The sequence below is a fragment of the Amblyomma mixtum genome, chromosome 4, assembly GCF_055824585.1.
Source record: "Amblyomma mixtum isolate Tamu chromosome 4, ASM5582458v1, whole genome shotgun sequence".
Taxonomy (NCBI): Eukaryota; Metazoa; Arthropoda; class Arachnida; order Ixodida; family Ixodidae; genus Amblyomma; species Amblyomma mixtum.
The window spans coordinates 80,214,643-80,228,147 of record NC_143015.1 but is presented as its reverse complement, the minus strand read 5'-3'; the positions used below and the strand labels follow the sequence as shown (position 1 = coordinate 80,228,147).

General features: G+C 44.7%; 1 pseudogene; it reads left to right on the top strand.

Annotated features, from left to right (window-relative positions):
* Window positions 1–13,505, top strand: part of LOC149347161 (uncharacterized) — a 103,344-nt pseudogene that overhangs the window by 84,411 nt on the left and 5,428 nt on the right.

Here is a 13,505-nt window from a genome sequence, read left to right as displayed (position 1 = left end):
TTGTGACGTCACGTAAAAGTCACGGGCAGTAGTGTGCATATGCGAAAAAAAAAATGAATTCAACCGCTTCAGCATCTCCCCCGCCGCGGTGTCTCAGTGGTTACGGCGCTCGGCTGCTGACCCGAAAGAACGCGGGTTCGATCCCGGCCGCGGCGGCTGAATTTCGATGGAGGCGAAATTCTAGAGGCCCGTGTGCTGTGCGACGTCAGGGCACGTTAAAGAGCCCCAGGTGGTCGAAATTTCCGGAGCCCTTCACTAGGGCGTCTCTCATAGCCTGAGTTTCTTTGGGACGTTACACCCCAATAAACCAAACCAAACCAAACTTCAGCATCTGTCAGCTACAAAAGGCAGCTTACTACGTTTAGAAATAAGAAAACAGCCTTCAACAGTCGCAATTATATGACACCACTAAAATTTGGAGGCAATTCCTCTTAATACAGAGTCGAGGAATCAGGCCAAGGTGTCAGTAAGAAAAAACAACAATGATTTTGGTGTATTGAGAGGCTGCATTCAGACGCAGATTCCGAACTATAGACTCTGGTACTCAGATAAACCAGGTACTCACATATACCTTTCCTTTATTGATTTCAATCTCTCTGCCTCTCTCTCACATATAAACATAGCATTCATGCTGCACAAGTCCAACGGCTTGTCCCGCGTAAATGAGCCATATACTCAGCTGAGTTGAAATTAAAGAGACTAGATCGAATATTAGTTCATTCCTACTAAGCTCCAGGCAGGCAATAAAAATTATTGTGAATATATGTGTTTTAAATGCAACCTTTTTAATTTTTTTTTTTGTGGTTGGTTGAGTGGGCTATCCCATACGTTCTGGATTTTAAAACGTGTCTCTATTTGGTGACATATCACGCTAAAGAGACGGCGTGAATGTACTACTGTCGACAGTCAGTACCGGGATATCACTTTAATAAACCTAGCCTTTGCCGCAGCCTCTAGGAATCATTCGTCTGTTTCCTACCCTTACTGCGCAGGCCTGAGACGTGTGTTCCACCGCCTGTTCATTACGTCCGGGCTTGACGACTAATCCTGTTTTTGTTTCTCCGTAGCTCAAAGTGCCCGTAGCCCATGCTCTACCTCCCTCTGTTACCCTTCACAGAATGCGGTTCCGAGCCCGGATTCTTGTGGACGTGTCTAAGATTAACACCGCCACCACAGTGTTAGGCCAGAAGATCTCGTTTCCGATCGGCTTCTCGCCTACGGCTGCACACATGATAGCCGACCCAGTCGGAGAAATCGGCACTGCCCAAGGTAAGCACAGGAGCGCATTAATTTTTAGGACCTAGAGGATTTTTTAGGACTCGGAGTCACTATTTCATGACATTGAAGTTTAAGCTCTAAAACTCGGGAGATGAGCTATCAAAGCATATCTCACGCTGTGCGGGTTCATGAGTTCGTCGCGCCTGTGACCGCGCGTCGTTGTAACGCAGCGACTGCGTTGAACGTTCAGTCATTTATTTTCTAGAGACACCTTACACTTCTGAAAATGATGACCAATTCGTGGTTAAAAGCTAGTGATAGAGGAAACCACACAGAAACTCTTTGCTATGAGCCGAGCAAGCGTACGTGTTCTCTACGTTTGGTTCCTATGGTGCGCAAAATATGGGGAAATAAGGATGGTCTTCGCACGTACCGTTTTGCTTCTAATTTCTCCCTGGTTCCCACATGATGTACTGTAGTACAGTCGGGGACAAAGGTGAATGGCAGTACTCGTTGTTGGGCTGGTTGGTTTGATTTCATGCTTGCCGGATTAAGAGCACAAATACCAAGCACATGAACAAAAAGGACGACAGCCTTCATTTTTGAAAACGAGGTGGTCCATTAATTAAGAGGTGCCCTATGCGGCCACGTGAGCACGAAATTCTTAAAAGAGAATCATAAAGAGCCTAACCAAATGTCACGTACAGTGAAGCGAGGGCAATAACATGTTTGTCTAAAGAAAGGAAACACAGATTCAGAACAAGGTAAAAAAATTGAGATTAATAACTGAGATTTATTGAGATAAGGTTAGTAGGGACATTCTGTGTCTGTAAAATCACTGGTAACAGTGTAAAAGATTATGCACATTACGTAGATATAAATTTAGGGAACCCAGACCCTACAAGATCTCGCGGCACTTGTCCGGCTGTTGCCGGGTCGGGCCTCTGGTTAGAACAAGAAGAAACCAGTGCACTGAAACCTACTCCTTTTTTGGGCTCAGTGCTTTTGGTGTTCCCTTACTCTATGGTTCAATACTGAAATAACCATGTTCTATACTATGCTTAAGCATGGCGTGATGAATTGCGTAAGATATTGAAGCATGGCTGACATAGTTTTACAGCGTTTAGAAGATAAAGTATACCCGAGTTTTTACTTGTTTTCGGCAGCGGCACGAGACGCCGGCACGGTTATGATCGTGAGCGGTATGAGCACTGTTTCAATCGAGGACATCAGAGCCAGAGTTCCTGACTGCATTCTGTGGCAGCAGACGTACATTTTCCGCAACCGTTCCATAACGGAGTCTCTGGTGAGGAGAGCTGCAGCCCAAGGCTTCGGCGCCATCGTCCTCACTGTGGACTCCCCTGTAGCTGGACAAGCCATCAGCCTGGCCAAGAACAAGTTCCGCCTGCCTCCTGGCCTCAGGTAATCCTATTTCCACGAACGTTCACCTCAGTGCATCAGAATTCAGTGCCAGTGTGCATAGAACTCAAAGATGCTCCCATTTTAGAAATGGCTGCAAAACAGAATGTCAAATCTTCACTGTTCAAGACATTGGTAACAATATTTAACCCAAACACATGATCACGTAGAGTCTTAGCCGAAAGAAATATGGTAACGGGGTTTGCTTCTCAGCGTTATAGCGGAGCGGTTAAAGAGTCCCTAAACGCCAAAGGTGTTGAATGCTGAGTGCAATGGTTCTTCTTGCCTTGCACATATTTTGAGCTTGAGAGGTGCCATCTGTGCTCAACTACACTAGCAAGAAAAAAAACCCCTTTACCTGTTTACTTTTTGCAAAGGCGGTTCGCTGCATTTTGAAAATTAACTGAAATAAAATTTGCTGACTACTAAATGTAGAAAATAGATTTATCCACGTTCAATTTTTTTCTTTACAATTCGCGGGTGCATAACACATTTGCCAGGAAGAATTATTTTCTTTCAGTATGTAGCTTCTTGAAATAGCCTGTAATTTTTTGAAGGTTTTTTCGACTGCAACAATAAAATGGTACATTCGGGGTGAGTTCGCAGCAATGAACTGCAGGGTGTCTACATGAAAGAGTACACTTCAAATACGGACTCTGTCGTAGCCAACATGCATCTTCAGAACGGTAGAGCGTGATACCAAAACTGCGTATAATAATGAACGAAACGATAATAGCTGTTAAGCTGGCATCTCCATATATGTTGTTTTATCTCTAAAGCATTAAGCCTGCCGCTTTTATGTAGACCAAGTAGAGTATGTGCCATACTCCGAGGGAACGCGGCAACTCGTGGCCCCACGCTCCGATGAGTGCCAGCGCCGCGTGGCCACGGAAGCTGTAGCAGGCACAAATAATCATCGAGCTTGCTAGCTGAAGGCAAGTGATGAAAACAGCGCAAAAAGACAGAGATGTGACACTACTACACAGGCACTGAACCAAGGCCTAAAGAGCGAAGGATATTCCGAAAAGCAAGACAGCGACCAGTGGAGGGTACTTGTGGTATCTAAAAGGTACTAAAACGGGCACGACAAGTGGCAGCTACACTTAGGGGAAAACATAAAGAGGGTCATCATCATCATCATCATCATCAGCCTGACTACACCCACTGCAGGGCAAAGGCCTCTCCCATGTCTCTCCAATTAACCCTGTCCTTTGTCAGTTGCCGCCACTGTATCCCTGCAAACTTCTTAATCTCATCCGCCCACCTAACTTTCTGCCGTCCCCTGCTACGCTTGCTTTCTCTTGGAATCCACTCCGTTACCCTTAAGGACCAGCGGTTATCTTGCCTTCGCATTACATGCCCTGCCCAAGCCCATTTCTTCCTCTTGATTTCAACTAAGATGTCGTTAACCCGCGTTTGTTCCCTCACCCACTCCGCCCTCTTCCGATCTCTTAACGTTACACCTATCATTTTCCTTTCCATAGCTCGCTGCGTTGTTCTTAACTTAAGCTGAACCCTCTTTGTTAGCCTCCACGTTTCTGCCCCATAGGTGAGTACCGGTAGGATACAGCTGTTGTATACTTTTCTCTTCAGGGATATTGGTAAGCTACCATTCATGATCTGAGAGAACCTACCATATGCGCTCCACCCCATTCGTTTTCTTCTAGTTATTTCCCTCTCATGATCCGGATCTGCGGTCACTACCTGCCCTAAGTAGACATATTCTCTTACTACTTCCAGCACCTCGCTACCAATTGCGAACTGCTGTTCCCTTGCTAGGCTGTTGAACATTACTTTGGTTTTCTGCATGTTAATTCTTAGCCCCACCGTTCTGCTCTGCCTGTCTAACTGATTGATCATGCTTTGCAGTTCTTGTCCTGAGTGGCTTAGCAAGGCAATGTCATCAGCGAATCGCAAATTACTCAGGTATTCTCCATTAACTCTTATCCCCAACTGTTCCCATTCCAGTCCCCGGAATACCTCCTGTAAGCAGGCAGTGAAGAGCATTGGCGAGATCGTGTCTCCCTGCCTGACCCCTTTCCGTATTGGAATTTTATTGCTGACTTTATGGAGAACTATAGTAGCTGTGCAGTCGTTATAAATATCTTCCAATATTTTCACATAACACTCTTCTACACCCTGATTCCGCAATGCCTGCATGACAGCTGAGGTTTCCACCGAGTCAAATGCTTTCTCGTAATCAATGAAGGCTATATATAAGGGTTGGTTATATTCTGCGCATTTCTCTATCACCTGATTGATAGTGTGAATGTGGTCTATTGTCGAGTATCCTTTACGAAAGCCTGCCTGATCATTTGGTTGACTAAAGTCCAAGGTTGTCCTGACTCTATTGGCGATTACCTTAGTAAATACCTTGTAGGCAACGGACAATAAGCTGATTGGTCTGTAATTCTTCAAGTCCTTCACATCTCCTTTCTTATGAATTAAGATAATGTTAGCGTTCTTCCAAGCTTCTGGTACTCTCGAGGTCACAAGGCATTGCGTATAGAGGGTGGCTAGTTTTTGTAGCACAATCTCTCCTCCGTCCTTCAACAAATCTGCTGTTACCTGATCCTCACCAGCTGCTTTCCCTCTTTGCATTGCTCCTAAGGCTTTTTTTACTTCCTCCTTCGTTACTGGCAGGATGTCCCATTGCTGTGCTTGACTGCCTCCCTCAGTAACTTGATGATTACATTCGCTACTGTATAGATTTGTGTAGAACTCTTCGGCTAATTCAACTATCTTATCCATATTGCTGATGACATTGCCCTGTTTGTCTTTTAGCGCATACATCTGGTTTTTACCTATGCCCAGTTTTCTCCTCACTGATTTTAGGCTACCGCCGTTCCTTAGAGCATGCTCAACTTTCTCCATGTTAAACTTTCTTATGTCGGCTACCTTGCGCTTATTTATTAACTTCGATAGCTCTGCTAGTTCTATCCTGTCTGTGGAGTTAGACGTCCTCATGCTTTGGCGTTTCTTAATCAGATCTTTGGTCTCCTGAGATAGCTTGCTGGTATCCTGTCGAACCATCCTACCACCTACTTCTGCGGCGCACTCTGTAACGATAGCTGTAAGATTATCATTCATTGTTTCAACACTGCGGTCGTCTTCATCAGTTAAAGCGGAAAATCTGTTTTGCAGCGACATTCTGAATTCCTCTACCTTCCCTCTTAATGCTAACTCGTTAATAGCCTTTCGCTTCACCAGTTTCCTCCGTTCCCTCTTCAAATCTAAGCTAACACGAGACCTTACCATTCTGTGGTCGCTACAACGGACCTTACCGAGGACCTCCACATCCTCTACGATGCCAGGTTGTGCGCACAATATGAAATCTATTTCATTTTTAGTCTCACCATTGGGGCTCTTCCAAGTCCACTTCCTGTTTGCTCGTTTGCGGAAGAAGGTATTCATAATCCGTAAATTATTTCTATCTGCGAACTCTACTAATAACACTCCCCTACTGTTCCTAGAACCTATGCCATAGTCACCTACCGCCTTGTCTCCAGCCTGCTTTTTACCTATTTTTGCATTAAAGTCGCCCATCAGTACAGTGTACTGTGATTTTACTTTGGTCATTGCCGATTCCACATCCTCATAGAAGCTTTCAACTATCTGGTCATCATGGCTTGATGTAGGCGCGTAGGCCTGCACCACCTTCAGCTTGTACCTCTTATTAAGCCTAATTACGATAGCTGCCACTCTCTCGTTAATACTGTAAAACTCCTCGATGTTGCCAGCTATATCCTGATTAATGAGGAATCCCACACCTAGTTCTCGCCTATCTACTAATCCACGATAGCACAGTACATGCCCGCCCTTTAATACTGTATACGCCTCATCTGTCCTCCTAACCTCACTAAGCCCTATGACATCCCATTTAATACCGGCTAATTCCTCCAATAGCACTGCTAAGCTAGCCTCACTTGATAAGGTTCTTGCGTTAAACGTTGCCAGGTTCAGTTTCCAATGGCGGCCTGTCCGGAGCCAGAGATTCTTAGCACCCTCCGCTGCGTCACAGATCTGACCGCCGCCTTGGTCAGTTGCTCCGCAGCCGCTGGGGACTGAGGGCCGAGGGTTAATTGGTTTGTTCATAGAAGGTTGTGGCCAAGTACTACACCAGGGTGGCCAAATCCTGTTCTGGTGAGGAAGTGCGTTGTCGGTTCTGGTCACCGAAATCAGGCCGCACTCCAAGCCTGGTTATGCAATTCCATCGACACGCGGAGTTTCTTTTTTTTTTTAATCCGGTGGAGAATTGCGTGGCACCGGGATTCGAACCCCGGTCCTCTTGCACGCGAGGCGGATGCTCTACCTCTACGCCATCGCCGCATAAAGAGGGTATTTGACGTAAAAAGCGGCTGTTTTCTTCACTTGAATTCATGCACTGGCGCAAAAAAGCCGTGTTGGACTAGATGAAGTGCGCCACCTACTGGACAACGCGCTCCTGATTCGCAGTGAAACAGAATTTTTTGCGTGCTAAGAGCGGGTTTAACGATTTCTCATCGGATCTGATTGATTCAGTTGTGGCATCCCGAAGCTGCACCTGACAACCTGACAATGGGAGGCGCTGTTTTAGACGACTGTGCATTGATTTAGATGTCGTGCGTTTTTAAAGCATGTTTCTCCGATCAAGATCGGCATCTAGGCTATGGAGACAATTGCCGCATATGTATTTTCCTCTTAAACGGTTCCTGAAAAGGGGTGTATGAAGTGGCAATCGAACGCGTGCATTATGTAAAATAAATGCCACTCAGTGTCCATGCTGCCAACAAGTCCTCAGAAGTGAGCCGATAATTTACGCAAATTTCATAAAACATCCTGCCTGCAGTGGCGGTCTTTCGCTTCAAATCTCGCCAAACTCGGCATGCAGCGCTCATGACGTGAGCAGTCACGGGCTGTTGCTGGCTTTCTGATAACTACAGCGATGAATGCGGGGCACACGATTCGCAACAGACCGGCATGTCTTCCTTTCCACACTCTCCTGCAGCCGTGGAGAGAGGTCGAAGGGCAAAAATGTTAACAACCAAGCAGGTTGGCTGTTTGATGCTATCGTTTGTGAAGGGTAGTGCCACTCTATAATCTTTATTTTTCCTTGGTCGGTCCGGTACATAAGTTGAGAAAGAAAACCCGGAGATGGTTTTTATAATCGCCGATACCTCTGTGTGTCTCCACGCTGCCCCTATCTATGACACTTACCGTACGTACTGCCTCAGCACCTACTTCATTAACCTAACTCCGGTTTCGGTCTCTTCGAGCCGTGCTGTGTAAACGCTGTTGCTTTTTCTACGAAGTGCGGCACTGAGATTAGCGAGACGATGCATTGTAGTTGGGTTAATGTAAAGCTCAGCAAGCATTTTTGGGGACATGATATCTTTAATTAAGCTTTGGAAAGAAGTATTGGGCCGAACACGAGTGCCATTGAATCCTCCTAATCTTAGAGCGCACCATTTGTATAGGGTACAAAATCAATACGGGAATTTCAACTATCGTTGACAGTCACCTTGGCACATTTGAGGACCTAGTCATTAGTCTGTTTGCAAGAGCTGAGCCTCATATAAGCAGATGTTTCGCTGAGTGGTAGGGTGAGGAGGCAGGTTTTCTGAGGCGCAGAAGTCAGTCAAAATATCAGCCTCATAGAGTAAGCCACAGTCTCTGTTATACGGCAGTGACACAAGAAAATGTCGGCCTACGTTTAGTAGAACTACAGAATCGTTGTTTACAAACCCCCTTTCCTCAATGAAGGACTTATTCCTGGCGCTCTAACAGGCCACTAGTGGCAATCACAGGCACAAAGGATTAGCTGAAGCAGAGCTGTGTCGATAGATGACCGCGTTTAACGACACATAGAGTAGTTTAGCTAAAAATAGAGTTATTCTAAATACAAGGCCCAAAAAAGTATAATGCAGTTGTTGCCATCACCGGCTGATTACAGAGCTAACCTGCGGTACGATGAGAGTGCCATCTGGGTGAAAATCTTTGTGCCTAGGCTGCACCTGAACTCATGTCCTATATTTGAACCGGGAGTACTTTTTGGTGCAGACTTTTTGGTGCAGAAACAAAATTTTGTTTCCAGCATATTCACCTTTTGCTTCCAGAAAAGCATCTTCGGAGCCATGAATAACAAGAGAATACATATTTGCTGAAAGCAAAAAGTGGACGCTTTTTTTAGTACCTCTTTTATTTTCAAAACCACAGCAAGCTGCCACTTTTCATGCCTTTATTTTAAGGCTAATAAACGTGGTAGCCAGAAAGCATACCAGTATTTTCAACACTGAGAAACCCATAGTATCAAGCATGAACCTTCTAGTGCACGTAAAACTTTTATAATTAGTTTAAAGGCTTAGATATGATATAGAAGCCAAGCTTAAATTTTAATTAATCAGGTGAAATACACAATGTCGTTCTCATCGGGCTCTTCAATAGGAGTGCTGGAGAGCTGTGATAAAATTTCGCTCATCTAAAGTCATTTTTCTCTGAGGCATTTTCTCTACCGCTTCCTATTTGCTGGCAATGGCGCATAAATAGTCCTTTTTCGTGATTCAGCAGCTCACCGATATGAAACACCGTGAAGCAAAGGCTTTACCATATACAGCGTTTATGTGACGTTCGTGAGCAACATACGGCGTAACGAACAGGAAAAATATTTTGTGTGAGCGCTGCCAACATAGGTTAAGTACAAAATCTATTCGTAGACGAAATTTACATCTCGTTTATGCATCCACTTACGCAAGAATGCGTTGCTGCACAGCAGATCCATGGACGGTTACTCTGATGTTCAGCAACTTGTAAAGGAGCACTCAAGTGGCTTCTATTTCTTTCTTTTGCTGTGCAGCCTTGCAAACTTGGATGCATCGGGCCCCGGACATTCGTTCACTCTAGAGCCGGGCAATGCGAACTCCGTAGACAACTTAATCTCACCTTCCACAACGTGGGAAGACATCCTCTGGCTGCGGCGCATCTCTAAGCTACCGATCGTTGTAAAGGGAGTCCTCACTGGTTGGTACTTGGACAACATACATGAACGTCTTGAGTACAGCAGTATAGTTTTGCCGTCATGGCGAAACGCTCGCATTTTTCTTCGAAATATTTTTCTGGACGTTTGGGCACAGAACATCTCTAGAAAATATCTGCGTTGTGTTAAGTGTAGAAATTTGTCTTTAAAACTTTAGACATTATACTCGTGCAAAGACTTACAAGCAAGGGACCCCGTGAGCTGTCTTCTGGAATGCATACATGTAGTGTCACCTTTGATGCGTTGTTCCCTCAGAGTTTCGAACTGTGCCTAAGTAGCAAATGCCACCGCTTTCCTGGGTTACAGCTGATGCAGCACAGAAAGCACTGGAATATGGCGCCGATGCTATACTCGTCTCGAATCACGGTGGACGGCAGCTGGACGGAGTTCCGGCAACGGTGAGCTTTGACTGCTTCTCAAGCTGAAGTATTTGATACGATCATCTATGCAAAAGAGTTAAAGGTCATTCCGCGATATGCGCTCACTCCAACCCAGCCAGTCTCGAAACCACTGCTACACATGTTACTTCAGCACATAACAGCGCTTTCATGGCCTTGAAGCTCTCTCTGCTGCCTTGAGAGACAATGACTTATCTGCTTGGCCACGGTACAAACCCGTCCTCTAAGTCTATCTCTTCTTCATTGCTGGCCGGCTATCGTTGCCTCCAGTTGTATTCCTTGCTCCTCCCTTCCATGAATGAGCGTCAATACTCTACGTTTGTTTCTCACACTTGACAGGGGTTATATACAGTGGAGTAATTACTCATTGGCATCCATCCAAGCACAGCCATACGCCGACAGAGGAAACCTGTACAGTTTCCTCAGAAGCTTCACAGTTAAGCAAAAGTTCGTCTTGGTCCGTGGTTCGAATCTGCGACCACCGCAACACTTTAGCAGTCGCCCTACCAGCTGAGGCAACTGGGACGCCTGGCATATGGCAGAGCGAGAGCCAATTCATCAATAACTCGAAGCGGGAACAGTGCTGTTAAAATGTTTAGGGGAATACCCAGTGTCCAGTAGACTTGTAATAGGAGAGTAATCACTCACTGCCATCAACCCAACCGCCGCCATACGGCTAAAAAAGAAAGCACACTGTGCGCTAATTCTAGTTTTAGGCCTTCTAGTTGGCCCCCAAGTACCAAACCCCGAAGTGAAAGCAGGCAGGAAGCACCTGTAAGGTGCTTTTCACTTTTGGGATAGTGTGAAGGTGGTGATCATAACTTGAGGCTGATGGACATGTGCACTGGAACCCATTCTGTTTTTCTGCGTAATACCTTTTTCATCAATGAAATTAGTGCTCACTGCGTGAGCAAGCGAGACGAAATATATTGCTGCCAACAGTACAACAATGCCTATGGTAAATGCGTCCTTCATTACCTTACCAACAGTATTTGGCCTTTCTGCATATTCAAATTAAATCCGTTGCTCGCGCACATCTGCAATCTAGAATGGGACAGACGACTGAATATTGAGGAGCTGAGTTCTTTTTTTCCGGCACAGAATAAAATTTCGTGACGCAGAGATTCTGTGCCGGTTTTGTTCAATGCAACGTAGTTTTTAGCAGACCATATCTCGATCAGTGGAAACACTCATGTTCTTTTAAGCCGATATTGCAAACAATGATTTTTGACAACTATCAACTCCACGCCGAAATTTAGGTAGATCAGAAATTAATATTACGGTCCGGACAACCAACTAGTACTCACAGACCTTCAGTACAGCATTTACGTGGTGTAGGTTAGTTTTTCTACACGCATATCTTTTACGGCCCCTGAGGTATGTGTCCCCTACGACTATTTTAGTGGGCGGACAAAGCCAGGTCGCTGTGACATCTCGTGATAATGTCAGCTGAACGCACCACTGCTCGGCAATAGCAAGGGATCACCACTTACCATTTTATACCTTGTTTTAGGTATACGTAGAGGAAATAAATTCTAATGGCATAAGACCTTGCACACACTTTTCAAAATATATAAAAACTTAGAATAATTTAAGCATTAATTATATTTTGATCCCATATGGCCTTTCACAAGCAGGCACTGATCATTCGAATAATACGATGCAAAACATCCCGCAAATTTGTATTTTTCGGCGTTCTGTGCTAACTAATGTGTGGGTCATTATTTATACCAGGCGTGTATCAATACGAGCCAAAATCGTTTTCTTTATCGGAACCATAAATCGGAGCTCATCCGGGCCATCTTTCGGTTGCTTTAGGCAGCCAAACTGTTCAAAAAAACCTTTGAGCGGTGCATGGAGTAAATATTACTTTCTTTCAGGCGTTCACACATTCAAATATTGTGTCAGCCCTTTTCGAAAACATCGGCAGCATTGCTTCCGCTCCGAAGCTCCAAGTGTTTCCAAAACATTCTGTATAGCGATTTTCATAACACAACTTCTTTTTCTAAGGCTCATGTAGTGAAAACAGTGGACATACGGATGCTTTGCGGACTATTTGGGCGATGAATACGCAGAGCCTAAAATATATAAGGGCCTCATTTTCATCATGAGCAAAAAGATTTGGAAGCGAAAGGATATGAAATCCGCTTTAGAGTCATTTTAGAAAAGCACGAATTTTTCTATATTTTCTGTATCGTATGTTTCACAATAATGCCATAGTTCCGGCTCATACTTACCGCGTAAGCAGTATGCCGTCATTCCAGCAACTGGCCTTCCCTTAAATCATCTCATATTTATCAAAGAATCAACTGCCGTTCACAAAACAGTCAAATCAGAAACATCTCCTCCAGGCGAAAAGCATTAACTTGGTAAAAAAATAAAACTTCTGATATACTTGACCACTTCAATCAAAACATAAAACTCTTAGACTGACTCAGCGAATATACAAAGTTGATTGCTGCTGCTCTATTCAATCAAACCCAATAATTTTGCAAGTGTGGTGCGACATTCATTTTTAGAAAAAAGTGACAATGAAGGAGGATACAGGCCCCAAGGAGCCAGACATTCTTTTAGATTTGGTACGGTTTGCATGGTAATGTATAAAAACATCTTGTTTGTCAACAGCAGCGGTGCTGCAGTCGGCAGACGCACTATATAGGCAAAGAAGCAGGCTGCCTACACCGCGCCACGCGACGCTGTTTTCGAAACCTACTTGCATGAGGCGAAGTTTTAAATTACTTCTCGTTCGTTCCTTCATTGAATAATTTGAAGTAGCTCCAGGCATTTCGCCCCCTTTGCCCAGAAACAAATTTCGTTGTGCCTGGAGATCAGCTCAAAACTTTTCTTCAACCTGTTCGTTGAATGGAATTAGGATGCGGGGTGCTGAATTGATTTAATTTTCAGTTCCTCGTTTGCAGCAGCTAACACTTCGCTTATTCATTGAGCGACTGCATAGATAGGATAAAATAAAGTACGAAAGCGACGATATACAGACACTAGTTGCTTGTGGTTCTCCGCTTGAGGAGTCAATTATTTGTAGCGTACGCAATTATTTTTGCCTGGAAAGTAACGACGCGAAGCGGCTCTGCCGGCAATTTTATACCAAAAACCCGGTCATTGTCTCCTCTTGTTCCCGAACCACTTGAAGCCGGATAACGTGCAGAAATAAAGGGCAGTTTATTTATATTCTTGCCTGTATTCTTTGGAGCTTTCTTCAATGTGCAGTGAGCTTGAGATACGAACTTGCTTTATTCTACTTCTGAAACACACTTGCAGCAAGAATTGAGGTCTCGCTGCGCCGGTTATATATGCAGCTAGAAAAGAAGGTCACCATCATCATCAGCCTGACTTCGCCCACTGCAGGGAAAATACTTCTTCCATGTCTCTACAATCAAGCCTCTCCTTTGCCTGTTGCGGGGCAAACTTCTTAATCTTGCCTATTGACATAACTTTCTGCC